The 16,048-nt window shown below is 45.9% G+C and overlaps 1 protein-coding gene and 1 pseudogene across 1 annotated transcript in view; both read right to left on the bottom strand.

Moving 5' to 3' along the window:
- LOC146799978 (uncharacterized) overlaps positions 1-16,048 on the bottom strand; it is a 241,017-nt gene that overhangs the window by 119,399 nt on the left and 105,570 nt on the right. The gene's annotated exons all lie outside the window — the stretch shown is intronic.
- Positions 2,090-3,202, bottom strand: LOC146799979 (uncharacterized; annotated as a pseudogene).

The following is a 16,048-nucleotide window of genomic DNA, read 5'->3' as shown; positions in this document are numbered from 1 at the left end:
CCCTCACACAATGTGTGTTTATGTAAGTATAAAAATAAACTGTCAAGTATAGTAGTCAAATTTGTTTGTAGCCCCAGCTGGAAGTCTGTAAATAGTCACAATAAGTGTGTGTTTTACCTTCACTTCCATATCATGGATGGTAAGATTTACACAGAAAACAAGGTGATGCTTAGAAAGTCAGCTTGCTTTAAAAAGATGGCATGGTGAGCAAAAAAACGATGGATTTAGGCCCAGATCTCTGTACTGGGGTGAATGTATGACATTGTTCTGCATTCTGTCCTTCAACTGTTCTTTTTGCTTTAAAATGATTGCCTGAGTGCTTATGCACTGATCCTGTGTAGAATTGCTGAAACTCATTCACTGAGAAATAGTGTCAGAATGATTAAGATAGGTGCAGTCTTACAAAAAGTACAGTGTGCCACACTTTTGTAGCTGCCCTGCATTGCGTTGCGTGAGTACAAAGTAATTTGGCTGGTAATTTGGCTGGTAGTCTTCATTGGAAAAGGTAGGTGGATCTGGACTCAGTGTGGAATCTCTGGGTTGTTGCAGGGATTCTGCACATACACAGAACTATGCACAGGAAACCAGGACCTCGGTGTATTGTGGTGTACCAAAAACACGCTTAAGTGCACAGAAACCCCTATCCGGCTAGCTATAGTATCGCATTCGTTTTCCGCCTTCAGCGGAGCTACCAATGATTAGATATCCTAGAACAATGCGACTCAGGTCCTCTTAGAATTCGTGGGAACAAGACACTCTTTCGCTTAGACACTCATACCTGTTCACAATGTGAGTAACCAGAGACACTATATAGTTTAAAATGTTTCAACTAGTGTGCTCTGTAATGCAGTACACGTGCTAAGGTGAGCAACATAATGCATAAAAACAATATAATCAGCATAGTTACATTTCCATATAGTACGAATGGGGAAAGCATATTATAATGACAGTGGATTAAGACATATAGCGCTTACCACCCTATCCATGCTACGAGCTATGTTTATTATATCTGTGGAAGACCTCTGGGCTTGAGCAGCCGAACCCCCTACCTCAAATCTTAGATGATAGGATTTACATCTCTGGACAAGCACAGCTCTTCCTGCCGGAAAGGTTTTCTCCAAGTGTGTTTAACCTGCATCCTGTGTAATATTAAAAGCACTTGAAAGTTTCAGAAGCGCAGCTGTGTTCCATGTTATGTCTATATGTGTGTAGGACTGACCAGAGCCGATTAACCAGTGGAGTTGTTTTCTGGCCTTGAACACAGTGTACAGACGAGAACTCAGTGCACAGCAGAATAGTGAAAGGCAGACAGTTCCCATGCGAAGCAGCGAAAACAGAAGTGTTTACGAGAACCAATGCGTGTCGTGTGCAAAAGCGGCACAATGGCGGTGATGCAAGGTACAAACTCATGCTAACTTAGCAACGTCCACTGGCACCCCCTAACTCTCACGACACCCTCCCCTTTGGGCAGTCCTACGCACAGTGACCGGAGTAGAACACAGAGTTCAAAAAGTCTGAGCAAAGAAGAGCCAATATCCATCTAGGAACGAACATTATGCAAAGAAGGCCAATAGGGTTTGAAAGAGGAAAGTTAAAAAAAAATTCAATCCATCAGTGTGAAAGCACGGTAAATTGCAAAAGCTTCCAATAGGAAATCGTTGTTCTCGTCTGAAAAAGTAGACGCCATCCAATTCAGAAGTTCAAAGAAGCAGACGTGATTATTAATATGGGTGCTTCCAGCACAGTAGGTGGTTAACTGGCATGGTTTTCGATATAACTCCTTTGTAGGAAATCATGCGCAGCCGCACAGATATCCTACTGAGCTGGCACTCTGAGCTCAGCAGCACAGGCCATCAAACCAAAATCGGAACATTCCTGCTCATGAGACACTAGACGGCTCATCAGTAAGTCATAATCCGGGTCAGGAGATGCTGTGTTTGTGAGGCAGAGATCCAAAGCCCATTGAAAGTTACATTCCATGCACAAGAAAACTGGTTGCACGCAAGTGTACCATGGAAATCAGAAAGACAGACAATAAGCCACGCTTAAAGTGGCCAGTGGCAAGGTACTGTAGCACTGAAGCATGCAGTTACGAAGCAACTGTAGCAGGGCCGGGTTGTGAACGACCACAAAAGGAGCAGCCATTCCTGAGTAGGCAAATCAACAGGAAACCCCCGGCAGCTACGGCGAGTATTGAGGGCAACCCACCGAAGACGTTGGAAAAAATAGAATGAATAAAGGCTGGGATCACACCAAAAATAGTCTGAAAAGATGTTACAAGGCCGGAGCCCACAACTTTAAAAGAATGCGCCAGCCCTGTTGTATGCGATGCATTGAAAATATAATGAATTAGCTCACCAAAATGTTGTGGGAGCTCAGTATTTAAAAGAGCTTGAACCTCAGTTCTTGTATTAGCCCCTTCCAGGACATAGGTACCACGGGCAAAAGTGAGAGAAACTTCTTTCTGAGACAATAAGGCTCTTATTCGGCTCAGTTTGTCGAACTCTGCCTTCAAGGTCGGAATGGAAGGCCAAATTGAGGTATCAAGTCTCACATGTGGAGGAGGAAACAGTACATTTTTGCAGCAAACCACACGTTGTGAGACCGTAACAATGTATGGGATGCCTTTTAACATGCCATGGCATCTTTCATTATTCAGAAGTAAATAACTGCCATTAGACAAAAGCGTGAAAGTTGGCTTAATAGAGGGGACAGGTTTACCCTTCAAAATACACGCCAAATTTGGTGCTTCTAAATTACACGCGCCATGCAATTGTAAGTTCTTACACATGAGGGAGTGTCCAATAGAGGAATCACAAGATTCACCAGTCAGATGCACCTCTGTGTCATCCCGCAAACATCTAAATGTGAAAGGTAGTGTCCAAACTTCGTGAAGGAAAGAATTTCCTAATGGTTCAAAGCGGCCTATGGGATAGTGTTTCATGCATGATGTAAATTTAAACAATGAAAACGGGAGTGCTATTACACCGTGAATGAGCCAACCAGCAGAGTTTGTTTCTGCCACAGAGAAAGGCAAGGGGTCTCATTTCTCGATTTGTAAAAGGGTGTAAGTGGCATCTTTCATGGACATAGATTGTTGTCTTTCAGTCAAATTAAACGGTAAAAACAATGAGGAGGAGTTCACATAGTCCCATGGCACTCGACCCATTTTAAGTGTCTGCAAAGTCCATGCTAACTGCATAATAGAGCGCAACTGATTCTGACCATGATATAACACAGATACATCATCCTGTACAATATCAACAAAAGACGAAACAATATTGTCCAATGTGCATATCCTGGAAGAAAGTGTATTAATACTGTTATCCACCACAGTAAGAACTTTTTCTTTTTCAAGATTTGCTTGATCGATTGCCGTGAAACATGAAGCTGCTTCAATTTGAGAAAATTTCCACATTTTATTGTAAGTAGCATAAATAAATTGTTTAGGCGTAGGGCCAATTGGGCCTTTGATAAAATCAGATAAATCCACATAATTTGATAAAAGTGACAAATGTTGTTTAACAGAAGCTAGGGTTGAGTGTATTAACCAATTTTGACATAATTTACCAACAGAATAAGTTGTAACCAAATGTGCATTTGAAAATCTTGGATCATGCCTATCCTGTGTGTACCCAGGAGCCCTATTATGGAAACGCATTTGACATGCATCTGCACTAGCCTGCCAAACCAACCATCCCAGAGAGTCAAAATTCGAGATATTGAATGTTACATTTGTAAATAAAGACTGCAACTCCTCAATGGTGTAATTGGTAGTAATATTCCAGTTTGGATATTCTGCAAGGGATGGAATGGCTGGAGCATTCAGTTGTTTAGAAGTAGCTAAGCCCAAACAGGTAGTTTGATAGATGGAAGCATTTAAAAATAACATTTGTGTCGGAATGAGACAGGCACGGTACAAAGCGTCTGTGCCCTGCGCCTGCCAGGTTCTGGAACCCTAAACTGATTTCAAATCAACTGTATTTTTCCAATGGTCATATCCACCCACCGCCAATTTAAGGATGAACGAATCAGAATATACCAATTTAGTGTGGGTAAGCATGACTTTTGCATTTGAGTTAGAATTGAATTTAAAATAAAAAGATTCAGGGTTCGATTTGTCAAAATTCGAAAATATGTAAATTTATTCAACAGGGTTTTTGAACTGCCTATTGGTGGGGCGGGGCAATGTTCTCATTGTGTGTAATTAAAAACAGCCCTAAAAGAACTATCTTTCTGTAGATAGTGGTGCCCTTAATGCTGGTAGCAAAACTGGTCAGCATAATTTGCTGAATTTAAATTTTTTTTTGATAAACAAATTTTTATTGTTTTGAATGACACAACAAAGAAAACATTGAGCCTATCTAGCCACCATTTTGCCATCGTGCAGCACAAGATCACCCTACCTCCCCACCCCCACCCGAAGCCCCCCCTCCGCCCCCCTCCCCCGAACCACATCCTCATAATACATTGCCCAACCATTTCCCCCAGATCCTACGGTATTTCTTAAGGCAGCCCCTCGCCTGATAGAGAGTCCGCTCCTGTGCCGCACACCAGTCCACCCCAGTACTCCATTTGGCCAAGCTAGGCGGCCGCGGATGCCTCCAGGCCGCTGCAATATCCCTTTTCGCCACCATTAGTGCTGTCGTGAGGAATAGCTTCTCAGCACGTGTGCCATCTAAACCGTCAGTGATGCCCAGAAGGGTGTGTCTGGGGTCGTGTGGCACCTCCCAGCCTAAGACCTCCGTAAGATCAGCCTCTATGCCCCTCCAATAACCCCCCAGTTCCGGACACGACCACACCATATGGATGAAGTCGGCCGGGTCGAAACCACAACGGGGACAGGCCGCGTCGGCGGAATTTAAATTTTAATCCTCAGCATCAAATGCAGCATATTTTAAATCTGAAAATAGAGATTGTATAGCCAGTACATCCCAGTCATCAGAACGTATGCTATATTTAACCACATCACCCATTGAAACACGAAGTATATTTGGAACATTAATAATCTCGGTGGGACCATGAATTTGAAACAGGACTTTATCCCATACTATGCCATCCGTAACTGGCCAGGCAGTAATGTTGACAAAAGTCTGGTCCCTTTTCATCATCTGCGATCAGGAGTGCAGGGCCAAAGTTCCATCTACCAGTTCAACAGCAGAGCATTCTTTAAGGTAGTGCCCATTGATCAAAAGAAAAAATACTGTCACAAATCCAATGGACATGAATAAAAAGATGAAAATGAGCACAAGCCAAATATATATCTAAGGGGGGACCAAATAAGTGCGTTTATACCAGGAGATAAAAATTGCAAATTTGGATGGGGCCAAAGTAGATGTGGAATGTGAGTCAAAGGAAAAACGTGACTAGTTCCTGGTTGTTGCATTCAAACCAGGCAACGACTCACTTGCAGGATAAGCATATTCCATCTCTTCATTTGCTGCTGTGGACTGTGGGACCAGTATAGGATTAGCAATGGCAGTGTCCGGCTGCGTGTCTAATGAGCACAACACAGGATTACCAGGAATAGAGGCATACGATAAGGCAGGAGGCAAACTATTCAGAATCGGCCAGATGTTGTAGCTTGACATTGTCAATGGAGACATATCTGTTGTCTTTGCGACCAGGAAGTGGTGGTAAAATGACAGTACGAGTTCCCTGCACGCCAAGCACCGGAACCGGGGTTTGATAGGATGGACCAAATTCTTTTTTGTTCTCCACCTTCTCTCTGACCAGTTCTCCGACTTTAAGTAGCCAGCCGACTACCGGAATCTGCAGTGCACCATCAGTGGCTGTGGGCAAATGTTCTTTTGCGAGACTGTCTCTTATAGGTTCTGTAATACAGCAGAATGTTTATCTATGTCAAAAGGGACATCTTGAGCCGTCAAGTCTAGACCATCAAGGTCTGCCACAAACATTTTCATGCCAAAGAGCATTTCGTAAGGGGTCCGCCGACCCAAAGGTCTTCTCGGGAAATTATTAAGTGCACGTTGAACACTATACAAATGGGCTAACCAGTTCCTGCCAGTTCCTAGGATTTTCACATAAGGAACGTTATCGGGACTCAAATGATAAGAGTATTTGGAAGGGAATACTTCTGGATAATTACCTCCCTTCTCTGTAGCAGGAAGAGCTGCCAAAATGTCATCATCAATTTTACTCATGGATCTTGTAACTGCTGCTACTAAGCTACGTTGCTACTGCTGACTTGGCTGCTTCATCCGCTAAGCTGTTACCAACCGCGTGTACTCCTACACGTTGGTGGCCAAGAGTATGAATTACATGTGTGAGTGGTAGGCGGTCTTTAAGCTCCGCCACTCTAACCCATAGCATTTTATGCTTAATTGTCTTGCCTTTGGAATCACGGTAGTCATTTTGAGACCAAAAGAATAAATTGTCATTAAAGGACTGTACACAGTAGTAAAAATCACTTATAATCAAAGTAGTCACATTGGGATCTGCAAACTCAAGTGCCAGCACCAAAGCACGCAGCTCTGCCAATTGTGCTGCACAGTCGCTGAGCACCTTCGTGTGTATAACACTGGATTTAAATTTGTCATTGACCATAGAACCAGCCACAATCTCACAGGCTGCAGCATAAGAATGTTTAGATCCAATCGCCGGTTGCGCCGAACCGTCGGTGTAAATGATTCAATGGCACTCCTCGAGTGGGCACATAGACAGAGGACCAGGATGAACAAATTCATACTGCAAGGACTCCTGAGTCTGTAACGAAGAATCATAGATAAATGTGACATCCGGGGATGTCAACGACGCTGCCCACTGTATCCACCGTGGATGTAAAGCTTTGGAATTAGGAACACTCGCCTTTGTCACTGCTTCCAGAGCAGGACATGGTGTCACAACCAAAATGCGTTTTCCTTGTGCCAGGGCTCGTTCTTTTAGAATCGCCGTCTAGACTGCCATTAAAACTTTTTTGACAGAGGAAAACCGCACTTCAGCCGAAGTGTTCAAATGTAACATAAGCAATGGGTACTGTATCACCTTCATTAAAAGTCAAGTAAGTGAAACCAACGGCGCCTGGGACGATTCTTATCACCAGGTTGGTATGGTTATTATGGGTTAACAAGTATTTAGATTCAAGTAGATCAGACTGCAAAGACTGCAGTATATTTGTGTGTTCCGGAAACCAGCATGCTTTCGCAAATGTTGGTTGTATCAGAGCACACAGAGGCTTGATACGCTGGGCATACTCTGGTATGTATGTTCCACCAAAGTTTAAAAAACCCAAGGATTGTAATTTTTTCAGGGTTGTTGGAGGACGCAAACGTGCGCACTTCACCAGGAAGTGAGAGGCTAAGCCTCTTCCTTCGTTTTTGAGCTCGTAGCCCAAGAACAACACTGTGAACTCTGCAATGTGTGACTTTGCATAGTTAAATTTATAACCGTAGTCCGCAAACAATACTATGATGCGGTCCATGCAACAAAGATGCGCCCATAACTCGTCGTCCGTGAGATAAATGTCATCCACGTATGAATACGCATCAGGGTCGATTGTGTCTAACAATGAGACCACACACACGGCAAAAACACTCGGGCTGTTTTTATAGCCCATGGCCAAACTTTTAAATTGTTTTTGTTTTCCGCCGTGGGTAAATGCTGTCCACTGATTCGACAGTGGGGACAGATTGTGACTAAAAAAGCCATTCGATATATCCAGTGTCGTTTATATATTTTTTTAACTAGACTGTCCACTTGGGCTGAGCTATGGGTATTCTGGACCACATTTGTTCGACAAAGGGAGTTCAGATGTCAGTAATCCAAAACTATGCGGTATGACCCATCAGGCTTGGTCACGGTAAATAAAGGGTTATTCATAGGTGACACACATGTTTCAATTACTCCCTGCTACTCTAATTGGTGGAGTATTTCCGCTACGGGAGCCTTTGCCTCCCGTCGGGTGGGATATTGTGGTTGTGCCTGTGGCATAGACCGCAAAGGTATTTCTTGGGGGGGGGGGGGGTGGAGAAGTTTTATCCCAGCCCACTTGAGTACGGTACGTCGCAAGCACTAAAGCCCACTGTTCTGCAAAAGTTTGCGCATGCTCCTTCAAGACACTGTGTGCGAAACTAGGGAGGATTACCTCCTCCCCCGTCGGAGCTGCCAGAACAAAAGGCGTGGGCCAGTCTGCCTCCGCTAACAAAATGTCATACAAAGAAGTCAGATGTTCCCCCAAAACCCCCTTGATTTTGCGTTTTATGTCACCTTCAATGAGCATAGAAATGTCATATAGTCTGTCAGGGGTAGCCACTCGGGTGTCAGCCGTTTCAACTGTCATGAAAGTATCAGTTGCTTTCGCCTCCAGAAATGGACGCAGTGCAGGCCGCACTACTGTAACCTCCACTGCGCTGTCTAGCAGCGTTACAGCCCATGTTAGATTCCGGAGCTGGGTTCTCACCGTCCGTGGCATATCTCGCTGTTAAAGCAGCCACTTTCTTCTTCTGAAATGGAGGACGCTGACGAGGAAAGTCGTCTTGTTTTCCTTTCACGTTTCCTGCACGTGGCGGGGTACCACAATCACCTCCACCGGCTTGTGAGCCTGATGCTTCCTGTGAAGAACGAGGAGAACGGCATATCAGGAACCTGAAATCTATCAGGAGATCTAATTCTCACGCAGTCACGCAATTCATATGTGCGTCCAGTACCCAAAGGCGCTGCTTCTGCTTCTGCTGTGACTTCCCCTGTTTTTTATTCCTCCAATTCTTTTTAGGGAAATGAGGACGGTCTCCTTGATCAGATTGAGACATCCGTTGAGCCTGCAGTTGTGCAGGCACTCTAGCAAAAGGCTTAACGCCCAAACTATTACTCCCAACTGTTTTATAAGCCTGGGTTATAATCATAGGTAATGTGCGTGGCTTGTCTACGTCTGGGACAAGAGCCAAAGCATTCGACACCTGAAAGTTGACTGCATCACCCTTAACATGAGCAAGGATTAGATCAGCAACTACGTCATACGATCCAACTAACCTCATCCTCAATTCTACTGCCGCCTCTGTTCCGTGTTCATCCTGAACACGCTTGATCACAGAGTGGAGAACTGTCATGGATAGTGTGACGAAACACTTTGCATAAACTGCTGTGAATATTTTACCCCAACTCTCACAATCAGAGACTTCGGGCACTAAGTCTTTCTGCAAACGAATTATTAATATTCGGTGCTTCTCCACAGGAGTGGTATGCTGAAACACCGTTTCCAGCTGGTCAAATTTCTCAGCAAGCAAATAAGGTAAATCTTCCTTATTAGGGGGAGGCTTGCCCATGACCGAATTAACCATGACGGGGCTAATAGTAACACCGCCTGTACCAGCCGGTTGCTGCGCAACTCCAGGTGCTCCCACTTGGATGTTGCAGTTTACATATTGAACCAGCGCTCTATACACACGGACTACTGTAGTGTGCATGATGCGGAGAGCCTGTACATCACACGTCAAATACCGTGGATGTGGCGTGTAACCCGCCAACACGTGCTAAGTGGCCCCATCAATCCATAACGGGCCTAACATGATAGGTGTCAGGGGTATGGGAAGGGCGCCATAAAACCAAATGCGATGCTGCCATGCCGTCAATGGAACCTCTAGAGTTCTATATGGCCAATACACAGCAGGAAAGGTGGCATGAGTGTATTTATGCCACAAATTATCCGCCCCTTCCACTGCTGGAAAGGGTACCCAGGAATAAAACACCTCATAAGTGAGGCAGCACGAGTCCACAGATCTCCTGTGCTCCCATTCGTCATAATTGCGTGAGGATTTTGTATAGCGTGCCGCTGCTCGAACTGGAGTGGCCTGGTACTTGCTGGACAAGTTGAGGCAGAGCCGAACAGAGTTTAATAAGTGAAAAGTTATGTTTTCAGATGCCACCTACTTGCAAGCAGGGAATGGTTAGTTTCAAAGCAAAAAAGTTCCTTGTTTTCATTACACAGAGGATAATAATACTTTCTACAGAAACTGACCTCATCTCTAGTTGCTCTGGTGCACACTTAGGGCTTTAAAAATGCAATTTTCTCAGCAGGAAGCCAGTGGAGTGATGAGATATGAGCTCATACTTTTGTAGGCCAAGTACATGGGCAGAGACATTCTGTATGCTCGAAAGTCTGAAGAATTGTTTTTGAGGTAGACCAAAAGAGAAAACAGAATCAATGCTTAGACTTGTTTTCCAGCGGTTTTGGGTGCAAGGGGCCAAGCCCTTCTTTAGAAACTTTAAGGTGAAAAACTGGGTGGAACGTTTTAGAAATGTCATTTTGAAAGGTAAGACTGATATGAAAAATTATACATACCCAGTACAGATTCCAAAACCTATCTGCAAAATCCCATGGCGTCTATTTTTAGAAGCCTTTGAAATTCTTGTAGCACAAACACGGAAAGAAGTTTGCCCCCTGTTTTCTTTTCTGAAGACACAAGATACACATAAGCCTTGTGACTCACTCGACGCTTCCCAGCTGAGTGGTCGCTCCCTTTGGCTCCGGTATCGTTGTGTAACGCTTCTTGCTGGAAACTGTGTGAAATTAATTGCCTGCTGTGCGCTTTGTATGCCGCTTTGCATATTTCATTATTAAGATTGCCAGCGCGACTTTCCTGCTCTTTTAGTGTATTCCCCCAAGCGCTCTCCATTTTGTTGTTGTTGTCCTCCTACTTAGCCCGCCCCGCCTCCCAGCTGAGCCGCCCTCGCCCCTCCCCCCCACCCTCCTTATATGACAACCGTTCCCGCGCGCAGCGTTCACACGCAGCGACCGTGCCCAATCCGCGCCGAAGGTGCGCCAAAGGTAAGCCCGTCTACGCCCGTCCGCGCCTGGACCGCGCCCAGCGCCAGACCCCCTGGCCCTTGCACCCCCCACCCCTCCCGCATCACTTACGATGCCACCACCCTCCTAGCCCTTAACCCCGGTCGCGCCCCCAACTGCGTCCAAGCCGCTCCCGGACACACCCATGGACCTTTCTCTTGCTACTCCTGCAAATTCAGCGGCACCGACAACATCTCCGCTACGACCACACCACAAATTCCCGACCCCAATCACCTACAATGCATCCTTCTCAACACCCGATCGATCCACAGGCACGCCATTGACCTATGGAATCTACTAGACACCATCTCTCCGGACGTCGCCTTCCTAACAGAAACATGGATGAACGCTTCCTCCGCCCCAGACATCACCATTGCCATCCCTGAAGATTATAAGATCACACGCAAAGACCGTACCGGCCACACAGGAGGAGGAATCGCTATCGTCCATAAAAAATCAATCCGCATCTCAACCAGCTCTGACACCAACCTCGCCAACTCCGAACACCTTCACTTCCAGATCCACATCGACCCCAAGACCACACTCAGAGGCACCCTCCTCTACAGACCACCAGGACCCCGCGCAAAATTCAGTGAAGAAATCACGGACTTCATCACTCCACACGCGCTCCCCTCCAAAGACTACATCCTTCTGGGAGACCTCAACTTTCACCTTGAAAAGATCAACGACCGCAACACCACCACCCTCTTGGACAACCTCGCCAACCTCGGACTTAAACAACTGGTCACTTCCCCCACCCACATCGCAGGCCACACACTCGACCCCATCTTCACCTCCAGCAAACATGTCTCCTTCAACTACACTACGGATCTCCTCTGGACTGACCACAGCTGCGTTCACTTCACCTACAACAAGCCAAAACCCACCAACCACCTCCAACCAACTCTGCAAAGAAACTGGAACAAAATCACCATCGACCAGATCTCCTCATCGCTCCTTCTAAACACCCCAGCCCACTCCTCTAACCCAAACCAAGCTGCCGCCAACTTCACCCTTTGGTTATCCAACACCGCCGACACCTTAGCACCACTGAAAAAACGACAAATCAAACTTGGCAGCAAGAAGGCCTCATGGTTCAACGATGATCTTAAGAAATCCAAGAAACTCTGCCGCTCCCTCGAAAAGGCCTGGTAAAAAGACCCAACCACTAGCACCAAGGACGCCTTCAAAAACGCCACCCGCACACACCACCAATTAATCCGAAAGGCCAAGAAAACAGCATTCAAGGATCGACTTGACAACAGCGCCCACAACAGCAAGGAACTTTTCAACATCGTCAAGGAGTTTACCAATCCCTCGGCCAACTCCATCGACATCACCCCCTCTCAAACCCTCTGCGACTCCCTAGCCTCATTCTTCCACAACAAAATTGCAGACATCCACAACAGCTTCGACAACCAACCCGGAGGCCAACCCACCGAACCATATGCCGAACATTCTCCCCCCTTGAACACCCTTAACGACTGGAACCCAATCTCCACTGAGGACACCATCCGCCTGATGAACTCCATCCACTCAGGATCCCCCACAGACCCATGTCCTCACCACATCTTCAACAAAGCAGACTCCGTCATAGCACCACACCTCCGAGACGTCATCAACTGCTCCTTCAACTCCGCCACCTTCCCGGAAAAATGGAAACACGCTGAACTCACCGCCCTTCTGAAAAAACCCACAGCGGACCCCACCGAACTCAAAAATTACCGCCCCATTTCGCTCCTTCCATTCCCGGCCAAAGTAATCGAGAAAGCTGTCAACAACCAGCTCGCCGCTTTTCTCGAAGCCAACAAATCCCTCGACTCCTCACAGTCCGGCTTCCGAGCAAAACACAGCACTGAGACCGCCCTCATCGCAGCAACAGACGACATTCGAACTCTACTGGACAATGGAGACACAGTCGCCCTCATCCTCCTCGACCTCTCTGCAGCCTTCGACACAGTCTGCCACAGCACCCTTTTACAACGCCTCAGAAATATCGGAATACAAGGAAAAGCACTTGAATGGATCACCTCGTTCCTCACCGGTAGAACCCAGAGAGTCCGCCTTCCACCATTCAAGTCCGAGGCCACTGAAGTCATCTGTGGCGTACCACAAGGATCCTCACTCAGTCCCACCCTCTTCAACGTATACATGAGTCCCCTCGCGACCATCGCCCGCCAACACAACCTCAACATCATCTCCTACGCGGATGACACTCAACTGATCCTTTCTCTCACCAATGACCCCAGCACCGCCAAAACTAACCTACACGAAGGAATGAAAGAAGTTGCCGAATGGATGAAACACAGCCGTCTGAAACTGAACTCAGATAAAACAGAAGTCCTCATCTTAGGTACTTCCCCCTCTGCTTGGGACGACTCCTGGTGGCTGGAAGCTCTTGGAAAAGCACCCATCCCGACAGACCACGCACGGAACCTAGGCGTTATCCTGGATTCTTCACTCTCAATGTACAGACAAGTCAACGCCGTATCCTCATCCTGCTTCAACATTCTTCGCATGCTCAAAAAAACATTTCGCTGGATCCCCACCGAAACCAGAAAAACAGTCACCCATGCTCTGGTCACGAGCCGACTGGACTACGGAAACACCCTCTACGCAGGTACTACCGCTAAACTCCAGAAGAAACTCCAACGAATCCAAAACGCCTCAGCCAGGATCATATTAGACATCCCGCGCAACGAACACATCTCTGGTCACCTGAAAGACCTCCACTGGCTACCCGTCAATAAGAGGATCACTTTCCGACTGCTAACCCACGCACACAAATCACTCTACGACATCGGACCAGAATGCCTCAACTCACGACTGTCCTTCTACACCCCCTCCCGCCAACTACGTTCTTCCAGCCAAGCCCTCGCCACTGTACCTCGCATCAACAAGACCACAATGGGAGGCAGATCCTTCTCATACCTGGCTGCTAAAACATGGAACTCACTCCCCACTTACCTTCGCCTTACCCAGAACCACCTAGCATTCAGAAAGCAACTTAAAACGTGGATATTTGACAAGTAATCCTCCTCCCCTCCCTAAGCGCCTTGAGACCCTCCGGGTATGTAGTGCGCTATATAAATTCTTTGACTTGACTTGACTTGACTTGACCAGCCCACAGCCCTGGAGAGAACACTCAGTCACTTGTGGATCTATATTAGATGACACTTGAACACAGATGCCAGTACCGAAAGGGCTTGGCTTCCCTTGAGCAGCCATTAATTAACCCTTTTGGCAGAGAAAGTTTTGGACTGGCTCAAAAATAATGTATTTCCTTTTGTGTGTTTATAAATGCATCACTTAATGCTGTCTATGCTTTTTTTCAAGACATAATATTGATTCCTATATAATAATGTCATTATGATTCGTATGCTTGATTTTAGGTTTTGTTAATGCTGCACAATCGCTTTACGTAGGAGTTTGTTAACATAGCACAAGTCAGTCATGTCAAAGAAGAGTGTTTATCCTTTCCATGTTCAGATAAGAATGTAATAATCATACCTAAAGAACTGTGAAATGAAAGCACTGGTCAAGTTTATTATATATCTTGTCCTTTAGTAAAAGTATGTAATTTAATCAACCACCTTTTTGATAGTTTCTTTGAACTTTCTAAAATTGGCATTTTCAAAATAGTAATTTAAGATCTGGCAACCATTTGATTGGATTTCAATTACTATTAATTTGAGTCCTTGAATCCTGGTTCTAGCTATTCCCAAACTGAAGTTATGCATTTTAAGGTATTATAATGTAAGTAAGTAAGTAATTCTTTATTGCTCAGTTAATTAAAACCATTGCAATCAGATTATAATGCAATCAGTGATTTCTACTGGAGGGTCAGCATTGCCACAGTGAACAACGACTTTGAAGGTTTTTCACTGCCACGAAATGTAAACATAAGTACACTATGTGCAGCAATACAGGTTCTCTGTGCACAGCAGCCAAGTCTGCGTGCGCCGAAGGCATGCAAAAACTCACCATAAAGGTGATGCAGTGCATGAGATGCCAAAGTCAGTCGGTTCTGCCACTTAGTTGCGTGTAATAATCATATTTAAGTGAGACGTATTATACACTAACACGATCACACCAGGTCCCCATGACATTTACTCTACCAGCACCTTCATAAACAGGTACAGAAATGACAGAACTCAAATGTAGTTACCATCAAGTACATTTACTTTGAAGAGTGTGGGGAGGCATTGAACAGAGCGCTCAGGCTTTCTCATGTAAGTCATGAGTAGCCGATCCAGACATGGTCTTTCTTGTCATTTTCCACAACATTATAAAAACAAGATTACATGCAGTAGAATGCAGGGTGAAAAAAGGATTGGATGAGCTAGCTATGCCTTACGTTGGAAAGTACTAGATGAGCTAGCCATGCCCTGACATTGGATGCTTTTTTCCGTACAGGGAGGACCTGGCTTGGCAGTTCGGGCTGGAATGTTCCCATGAGGTACAGGGTCAAGACTGATTTGCATATGTCTGGGTCCAAAATGGGGTGGCGTGGTGAGCAAAAGAATGATGGATTAAACCCATATCTTTGTGACTGGGGGTGAATGTTTGCATTGTACAGCATTCCGTCCGTCAATTGTTCCTTTTGCATTTGTCGCCATAAGTGGGAAGGGTATGCCCAGATGCGGGCCCGTGCACACTGCTCCACTGGATTCAAGCTAGCCTGGCTGATGAGTAGTGATGCCCCGAAACTGGTCCTAGGATGCTTGTTTCTGGTCCAGGGAGGAACTGGCTTGGGAGTTCGGGCTGGACTGGTCCCATGAGGCACAGGGTGAATACTGATTTGCATATGTCTGGGTCCAAAGTGGGGTGGCGTGGTGAGTAAAAGAATGATGGATTAAACCCAGATCCTTGTGACTGGGGATGACTGTTTGCATTGTTCAGCATACCTTTTGCATCTGACATTGGACAGCAACAGTTATCTGCCTCTGGTGTCCAAACATGACTATCATGTGAGAAGTGCAGCTTCATGCATGCCAAGAACATGAAAGAGTGGAAGGCAGAGCTCTTCATTGCACGAGTTTAGGATAACCGTCAATCCTCCTGCTTTCTACCTAGAGTTTCCATCTCCTGGGGCTGGCACTGCAGTGTATTGTCTTCACCCAGGGTATACTGGCTTTTTTTTTTATCACCCAGCTTTCTCTTGCGCACCTGAAAGCCCTAAGAGCCCTGGGTGCTTCCAACTAAGTTTCCACCAGAGACTCTATCCCTGGCCCTGGTCTACCCGGC

Source organism: Triturus cristatus, chromosome 8 (genome assembly GCF_964204655.1).
Source record: "Triturus cristatus chromosome 8, aTriCri1.1, whole genome shotgun sequence".
NCBI classification, from domain to species: Eukaryota; Metazoa; Chordata; class Amphibia; order Caudata; family Salamandridae; genus Triturus; species Triturus cristatus.
The sequence above is the reverse complement of the archived record's forward strand: the minus strand, read 5'-3'. Positions and strand labels throughout refer to the sequence as shown.